Source organism: Chiloscyllium plagiosum, chromosome 43 (genome assembly GCF_004010195.1).
Source record: "Chiloscyllium plagiosum isolate BGI_BamShark_2017 chromosome 43, ASM401019v2, whole genome shotgun sequence".
Classification (NCBI taxonomy): domain Eukaryota; kingdom Metazoa; phylum Chordata; class Chondrichthyes; order Orectolobiformes; family Hemiscylliidae; genus Chiloscyllium; species Chiloscyllium plagiosum.
This window is the reverse complement of record NC_057752.1, coordinates 9,185,984-9,195,402: the sequence shown is the minus strand read 5'-3', so window position 1 is coordinate 9,195,402 and position 9,419 is coordinate 9,185,984. Positions and strand designations below refer to the sequence as shown.

Genomic DNA, 9,419 nt, shown 5'->3' with positions numbered 1-9,419 from the left:
ATGAGGAAACTGTTGAAGTCCACATTGATGCCCTGGGGTTGAAATGTTCCGAGGCGGAAGATGAGGCGTTCTTCCTCTAGGCATCTGGTGGTGAGGAAGCGGCGGTGAAGGAGGCCCAGGACCTCCATGTCCTCGGCTGAGTGCAGGGGGGGAAAGGAGAGTTGAAATGTTGGGCCACAGGGCGGTGTGGTTGATTGGTGCAGGTGTCCCAGAGATGTTCCCTAAAGCACTCTGCTAGAAGCCATTCCCCAAGCCAAATCTGTATGAAAGAGGATCAGCAACAATAACCTGCGTCTCACTGGCAACATGCAAATAGGTGATGTTAACATTGCTGTAAGAATGCTCAACACCCAGTTTCTGCAAGTGTGTCCACAAACTTTCACTTGCCTTGCAAGTAGAAGGGAGCTGGAAATTACAATGAAATGTTAAAAAGACAAAGATTTCTAAAGCATAGTCATCTTCCAATCTGTTACTTTATAGATATTCTTCAAAATCTAGTCAAATTCAAAATTGCTCAACATTCTGACCAATAACAATTGACACTAATGAAGCATCTTAAAATGTACCAAGAGATCCAAAAGCATTTTGAGTAAGCAGCTAAGCACCTGGTTCAAAGGGCAAAATTAGTACATTATCAAAATGGCAAGATTTTTAATGCTTCCTAAATCCACATGCCACACTTAAAACGTTTGGACAAGGACAATTTCCAGTGAATGTCTTTGGGTAAGCCAAAAAAAGAAGTTTCACTCTCCTGATAATAATTCCATCCAGTTGCATGATGCACATCATATTTCATTTGATCTGCACACAAATTACCTCATCTGACAAGATGCCAGAATATGATATCTGGTTTCAGAGAGATGCTTTTACACTCCGAATTTGTCAATGCATATTATAACGCACAGCTGAAAACATGCAAAATTTGTACCATCCAAAAGTAATTACATACATGTCTGCGGAGGTGTAAACCCCAATTATGAAAGTCCCTACCAAATCATTAATCATTCCATCCATGAAACAGACCACTTTGAAATCTAAACCAAAAGCACAAACTGATCTGGGATCAAAAGGACATGACATGTTTCTTTAATTAGACAAAAGTAAATCAAAATTCATGGCAACACCCCAGTTCCCCAAATTTTCTATCTGGCATTTGGGTTCAATTACAAAAATGCTGTGTCTCCAAGTACAGTTATCATGTAGAAGGGCATAAAACTGATTGCACAAATAACTCCGACACCAAACCTGTCTGCAAATACATTTCAATCATTGTCTGCCAACAATTTCTAAAAAGCCACAACTCTGCAGCTGGCACCATTCTCAATAGTTTCAGTCCACACCCAGTTACAGACCCAAATTAAAAAATTCCCTCCACGTAAAAAAGAACAAAAATAACGAAAGCCTTCTGCTCCAAGCTATTGCAAACAAAGTATTCAATTCCCCACCCCTCCATTGTTAAAGTCTGCACAAGGCAGTTTTAAAAACTATTTTTTGTCTAAGTTCCCAAAATCAGAAATCAAGTTTCGTGGCTCTCCCCACCCCCAAAATACACAGATCCTTGCTAGGGTACAGTTCCACATCAAAACAAACCTGTCTTCTAGGTACTTCACTATTTATGAAATGCAAGCCCGGGCAAATGAATGGCAGTAAGTGAATCAGACAGGAGAAAGCAGAATTAATTTCTCATCTCAATAACTACGTCCCTTAAAAGGATCAGTGCAACACCAACTGATACGTAGGTGGTGTATTTGAACAAAGTCAGAATCACAGTAGCTCAAAAGACAAAAAAACAGCCATTTTGAACAGATGACTAAGAGCTTAACTAACAAACAGGTTTCAAGGAACACCCAAAAGTATTTCTCTTTTTAAAAAAGGAATTCTAAATGGGGAATGGCTTCAGAAATCTGAAGCTCAAAAGGGACTCCAGTTTAGTTCAGAATTCTCTTAAGATTAACATACAGGTTCAGTTGGCCTTAGGAAGGCAAGTACAATGTTAGCATTCATTTCAAGAGGACTGTATAAGGCTCTGGTCAGACTGTATTTGGAAGATTGAGAGCAATTTTGGGTTCTATATCCTAAGAAAGAACACACTAGCTTTGGGAGGGGGTGCAGAAGAGATTTCTAAGGCACGGGCATGAAGGGCATGTCAGAAGGGGCAAAGTTGAGGACTCTGGGTGTGTATTCGATGGGACTTTAGAAGAATGAGGGGGTTATCAAAAACTTACAGAATATGGAGAGACCTGGACAGAGTGGACGTGGAGAAGTTGTTTCTACCAGAAGGAGAGACCAGGACCGAGGAGCACAGCTTTAGGAGTGAAGGATGATTCTTTAGGGAGAAATTCCTTTAGCCATAGGGTGGTCAATCTGTGGAGCTCATTGCCATAGAGGGCTGTGGAGGCAAAGTCATTAAAACAGAAATAGATAGGTTCTTGATTAGCAAGAGGATCAAGGGTTACAGAGAGTAGGCAGGAGAACAGGGTTGAGAAACATACCAGCCATGAACAAATGGCAGAGCTGATTTGATGGGCCAAATGGCCTCTTATATTTTATGGTCTTATGGCCTAGACATATGAAGTCATGCAAGAACAATAAGTAGAACAAGCTCACAATCGCTAATTTGTGCCTTTCACTGGAAACCCCCAGCCAACCAAAGCATTTTACAGCTGTCAAAGCAGAGATCAACTCAGCAAAACTGAACCCATGCTGTTGGCTTACTCTACATTGCAAACTTACCATCCATCCAACTGAGCAAACCAGCTGACGTAACCATGAAGGTGCTGTTTTCTCAACTCTGCCTTGAGGGGTGGTGACCCTCAGGTTAAACTCACCCACCAGTTGTCTCTCACTCTCTAATGAGCGAGCAACCCTATTGTCATTTAGGATTATTGCAACTTTACTCACAACTCAGCAGACTAGAAGGTGAACCAGAGACCTTCTGATCAAAACAGAGGATGGGAGCAGTAAGAGAGAGCATCTTTGCACAGCATAATATACTGTAATAATGCAAGAGAAGTTTTGTGCAAGTTCTACATTATCAAACCAAAGTTATGGGATGCTCAAACAGCCTTTACTTTCTTCATTAAGGTTTTGCCTTGTTGTAACTTTTGTGCAACAATTTTGTTGTGCAAATATTACAATCAGTACCATTTTACAAATTCATAATCAAGACATAGCATAGTGAAGGCATTTAGTATGCTTTCCTTTATTGGACAGAACAGTGTGGAGTCGAGGGGTCATGCTGTGGCTATACAGGACACTGTTTAGGCCACTTTTGGAATATTGCGTGCAATTCCGGTCTCCCTGCTACAGGGAGCATGTTGTGAAACGGAAGATGGGTTCAGAAAAGATTTACAAGGATGTTGCCAGGGTTGGAGGGTTTGAGCTATTGGGAGAGGTTGAATAGGCTGGGGCTGTTTTCCCTGGAGCTTCGGAGGCTGAGGGGTGACCATATCGAGGTTTACAAAATCATGAGGGGCATGGATAGGATAAATAAACAAAGCCTTTTCCCTGGGGTGGGGGAAGCCAGAACTAGAAGGCATAGGTTTAGGGTGAGAGGGGCAAGATATAAAAAGGGACCTCGGGGGCAATTTTTTCACGCAGAGGGTGGTTGGTGTATGGAATGAGCTGCCAGAGGAAATGGAAGAGGCTGGTACAATTACAGCATTTAAAAGGCATCTGGATGGGTATATGAATAGGAAGGGTTTGGAGGGATATGGGCCAAGAGGGACTAGATTAGGTTAGGATATCTGGTCAGCATGGACGAGTTGGACTGAAGGGTCTGTTTCCATGCTGTACATCTCTATGACTCTGTGACCCTTTTACTTCTTCCATTTATTTTCTCATCCCTGTTGCAACCTCTATTGATTTTATGACCCATTTTGTTTGAACAATGAAGGTTGATGGCAGGAGATTGGTTGGGAGGAATTTCATTAAATTCAAGCTGATAAAAGAGAGAGAATGCAAAGTTCACTTGCAATAAACAGCCCTAGAGAAGACGTGTACCGCAAGTTATGGAGGAGGTTGTTGGCTTGCTCGCTGAGCTACTAAGTTGTTTGCACTCATTTCATCACCATACACTAGTTAACATCATCAGGGCACCTCTAGTAAAGCGTTAGTGTTCTGTCCTGGTTGATGTGTGTCCCGGTTGATGTGTGTGTCCCGGTACATGCACAGGAATTCCTGGAGGCCTGGCACTCAACACGGAACCCCATTAACAAAACATGTAGAGTTAGACCCCATATACCAACCACTGATAAACAACAAAACCAGAAAGGATACCACCCATCTCAGCAAACCAGATTACATAAACAGCAAGCAGGACAGGACACCAGCGCTTCACTGGAGGCTCACTGATGATGTTACTGATGAGCGCTCACCAGCGCTCACTGATGATGTTACCTTGTACAGTGATGAAACATCTGCAAATAAAACTTGACAGCTCAGGAAACCAAAAAGATTAGTTAAAGAACTTGTTTTTTCTGAACAAAAAGAACATTAAAGCAAGAAAAAGGTCGAGTGAACAACTTTTGTAGTGCCTTTAACTTAGTAAAACATTCCAAAATGCAAGTAACTAGAATGGTAAAAAAAGGCAAGATTGAAGAAGGGGAGTTAAAAAGCATGGTACTGAGAAAAATAAAAAGCACAGCAGGTCAGGCAGCATCCAAGGAGTAGGAGAGTCGACGTTTCAGTTCAGGAATGTCTGATGTAGAGCTTATGCCCAAATCGTCGATTCTCCTGCTCCTTAGATGCTGCCTGACCTGCTATGCTTTTCCAGCACCATACTTTTCAACTGACTCTCCAGCATCTGCAGCCCTCACTTTCTCCTAAGATTGAAGTAGGTTTTTGAAGGAAGAAGGTATATGACAATTCTTTTCATTAAAATTAAAATTTCCCAGAATACCTGGAAGCATTTTTTTTTCTTTCCCCACCCTTGCTAATCCACCCTACACTGCTCCCTCCTAGAGAGATTTCCATGCTGCAAGGAAGGTGCATCATTCTTCACATTTCAGACTCAGAACCAGAGCCTACTTTCAGACAGACATTGTCCAAACTTACTTTTACAGAAAGAGAGCGTTAATAAACTGTAGTAGTTATGGGAACATTTAGTAATTTTGCCTTCGCTAACCCAAATCTTTTATTGAGGCAGTGTGTGCCAGTTGAAATATACTAACACTGCAGGAGCTGGAGATCAAATATAGGACTTCCCTGGTGAGATGGGTCACAGACTCCTGGACATAAACCACAGATAACCTTAGATAGTTAAAATTCTTAAATATTGGAGCTGAGGAAAGATTAAAAGAATGATCTATGGAAGAGGAAAATTGACAGAGACCTAGTTTAAAATAAAGCAAAGTAATGGGAGAACATTCATAAAATGGATCTGGGGAACAAAATTCCAAGCTAAGAAGCTAAAACCTTGGAAGTTAGCAATAAGAAATTAAGTCGGGTAGATTTTGCTTTCAAAAAGAACACAATTGTTAGAGTAGAAAGGTAATCAAAATCAGACAATACTGAAGGAGCCAAAGGCAATCAAATGCATTTTTGTAGAACAAGGCAGCAGGACTGATACATCCAAAAAAAAAAAGGGGCAGGAAGTTTTGTCTTTCAAGAATATGATAATAGAACATCATATCAACATAAATACATGCACAGAAAAGAAGAAAAAAATCAAGAAAGCAGCACTTTATAAGGGAACAAGTTAAATGTGGAAGGATTCTGATTTTTCTATCCATTTCATCTGACTGTTCAGGAATTGTATCATCTGTTGTCTTCTTCCATCCATTTTCTTCCTTGCTTTTGAGAAGTAGCGGATGCTCATGTGAACTGCCATAAGTGCCATCTCATTGAGCAATTTAAAAAGGTTAAGGCAGAATGTAAAAGGAATAGCATTGTGTATTAAATATGCTGTTTGGTGGTGGTGGAGTGGAAAAAAAAAGGTTTAAAGAAAGAGATCACGAGCAGACTAAAGTTGTCTATATTTTCTTGGTCTTTCACAATATTATAGCGTGCTATCCAAGCAATATGCCACATTTACAGAATGACTAAAAGATACATTCCTTGAAGAAACTTACCACTTCTGTTAAAATGGCAAGTTAAACTTTTCAAAACTATTATTGTACTTACATTTAAGCACCAACTCTAATTTCTGGATAAAAGATCTTATACAAAATACTTAACCCACACTATAACAGACTGAATTTAATGTTAGCTCAGACTACAAACATCTTAAAACAAATATTATTGCACAGTATTTAAATTCCAGGTTGTAAAAAAATTTGTACAAACAAGTTAGGAATGCACAAAAAATGAAGTCAGCTCTTAGGCAACATATGATCTTAGCAATCTTGGCTGCTCTGATAATAAATTACATCACCATTGTTTCCACCATGGGGACTTAAAAAGATAGAAAAAAAGGTTTTGCTCCTCAAATTGTGACCTTCCATATGAAAGCACATTATCTCCCCTACACTTCATTTAACATAGACCAACTCAAGGTCTCAATATTGAAGCTGTTCATATCAAGGCGTTCCTCAAAACACAGAAATGACAACTCCATTTTGAAGTATGTTTGACATCCCTTGTTAAGTTGAGATTTTGCGACCAACAATAATTCCACCTCAACACAGTTTAAGAGCTCAACCTTTGCAGTTCCAATGGATTATGTAAGATGCTAAATTTGACTCTTGCAGTATCTTAGCACATCACACATCCTACCAAATTTATTTTACGAATGGGAAGTTTTAGATTATAGCTACAAGGTCAAGTTAGAGAAGCTGGGATTGATCTCCCTAGAGCAAAAGGATGTTCAGGAGACATCGGAGGCAGGTGTACAAGGTTAGAACAGGTGCCTGTACCTGGGCCCTCTTATAGCAAGTCTCTGCCCTAGACTAGGGATGCCCAGGGTCTAGTCTCACCTCCTCCAGGAGGTGCATAATATCTCTGAACAGGTTGATTAGAAAATAAAATTCACAAAAGTGTGCCCCATTAGTGCAGTGGTAGTGTCCCACCTGTTCCAGAGGGGGGAAAAGAAAATGGACAAAGAAAGCTGCTCCCATTAGCTGATTGTACAGAAAACACAAGAACTAAAATGGTCCTAACTTTTTTTTTGAAAAGCAAAATACAATGGGTGATAATAACTTGGAACTCTGTCTATTAGACTGAAGAAAACTGGAAAAGACCAGTGATTTTCAAAAGATTATTAGATTTGTTTTGATGGAAATAAGTATACTAGAATATTGGGATAAAACAAGGAAATTGGAACAATTAGGTTATAAAGACAGTAGATGGTATTTAGTCTCCTTTGGTGGTGTAATGACTGCAAGGTGGTCAATCTTTTCATACAAATTGAAATTATCGAGCTGCAATTTATTCAATTTCCCTTTGAATGTAATTTACTCTAGGTTTCCTGCAGGATGTTTGTCAACTATTTGGTTTTTGATACCAAAACTCAAGTTTACTTTAAATTTCAATTCTGCAATATCTTTCCACGATTGTGATTCCAAGAGGAAAATCATGAGCTTCAGTAACCAGCAGCACATCCCAGTCAATGGCAGAGACAAAGTGGCTAAAAGGGAAAAAAAAGGATTTCAGTTTCACAAGAACTATTACAAGGATTGTGTAACAGTTAGCCATATGTGCATCCATTGGTTTAAATTCCACCCCACCTCCAATGTTCTGACTAATATTTGTTTGATATGCAGGTTTATTATTTCCTTGCAGTTCAGGATATTTGCCAAGCTTCAAGAATAGCTAAGCGGACTTAAAACGTGATCGCTATGTGCCCTTTTTCAACATTCTGCCAGATTTTCAATTGATTTAAATTGTTGCACAGCTGAGAGCAAACAGAATATTTCACCTTGACATTGTCAAAAAGTGCCTTTGGTCTTGCGCTGATAATGTTATTCACCTATACCAAAGCCAGCTTATAAAAATGGACCCTTGCAACAGACTTCTTGACCAGCCAATTGAGGTGAACTAGAAGGGGTTATCCAGAGCAAAGAACTGCACGATGAACAAAAAATTCCCAGACCACCCTGCATGCCCCAAGCATAAATTATTTCAGGCATATCCCAGTGTTGTATTGCAATCAATCGTTTGAATTATTCACTTACCAAAAGAGGCCCAGGTTTGCTGAACTGTTGAAGTAAATAGCATTTTATTACATGATAGATCTCCTGGGGAAGCTTTACAGTCTACCTGAAAACCTGCCTTTAAATGCACTGTTGTATCAATTGGGTTGAAATAGATACCAAAAAATAAACACTTTTAATTTACTAATTGCACAAGGAGTTCTCTTAAATGAAATTTCCAGTTTTGCACACCATTTATCAAATTGCGATCAGTAATGTCCCAAAAGATTGTACAGCAAGATTATAATCAGAAGCAGAGCTCGTTTGGGAAACATGACCTCTTGGTCACGAAGGGGTGAAGACATCTACCTTGGTTGAAAGTGGGTTAGGCATAGTTTTGTTACCCAAGCAGTAATAGAACAGTCAATAATTCCATCTGTAGCTCTGGACCAATGGTCCATTCCTCTCTCCAGCTGTCTCACTGGTGTAGAAAAAAAGAGAAAAGGCATACTGAGCACATATTAAAACTGAGCAGGAAGCCATTCTGAAGTTAATTACCAATGTACGACTACCCAGAAGGCACAGCAACGGATTACTCAGCAAAGAAGAAGGTGGGTAAGAAGGTGAGGGAGAAACAGACAGATACCGAAATGCCCTTCAATAAAGTAACTATGATGCAGTATTCGCCCTTTGAACCCTCAGTCCCCTCCTACAATCTTATATATTGTAACATTAAGTGATTCAGAAAGAATACAGTAGCAGGTTTTCTGGGTGCTGACCATCATTGAAAAATTCTGAACACTCAGCATTTCAAACTTAAAGAACCCACATCAAACAGCGGGAGCACAGAGGGGAGCCGGAAGGTAAGCGGAGACCAGTTTAAATTAACGTTTTTCTTTTCACAGTCTGTTTTTTTTTCCCCCAACTAGGAGCAGGAACCCAGAAGTCGTCAACAGAAACTTCTTGCCTTCCCAGAAGCCTGAGTGGAGAAGGAACCCGAGACACTACATGTGTAGTGTCTCCCACCCTCCCTCCTCCTCCAACCTAAATAAAAGGACTCAGTCGGCTGAACAGGTAAGCTACTTAATGTTCTTGTTTTGGAGACTAAGTGTAGAGTTATGGCAGCACAGGCAGTGGAATGTTCCTCCTGCAGGATGTTTGAGGTAGGGGTGACCACCGATGCTCCTGCCGACTTCACCTGCAGGAAGTGCAGCCAGCTACAGCTCCTCACAGACCGCATTAGGGAACTGGAGCTGGAGTTGGATGAACTGAGGATTATTCGAGGGGCTGAGGGGGTGATAGATAGAAGCTACAGGGACATAGTTACGCCAGAGAACAGAGGTAGCTGGG

At 40.4% G+C, this 9,419-nt stretch overlaps 1 protein-coding gene across 4 annotated transcripts in view; it reads right to left on the bottom strand.

Annotated features, from left to right (window-relative positions):
- LOC122543360 (LIM domain and actin-binding protein 1-like) overlaps window positions 1–9,419 on the bottom strand; it is a 143,091-nt gene that overhangs the window by 124,109 nt on the left and 9,563 nt on the right. Inside the window, exon 3 of one of the 4 annotated variants that reach the window (XM_043681980.1) lies at window positions 7,458–7,564. The exons of the other annotated variants lie outside the window; for them this stretch is intronic. The gene's annotated coding sequence lies outside the window, so the exon portion shown is untranslated. The remainder of the gene's footprint in view (window positions 1–7,457; window positions 7,565–9,419) is intronic. 4 annotated transcript variants of the gene reach the window in all.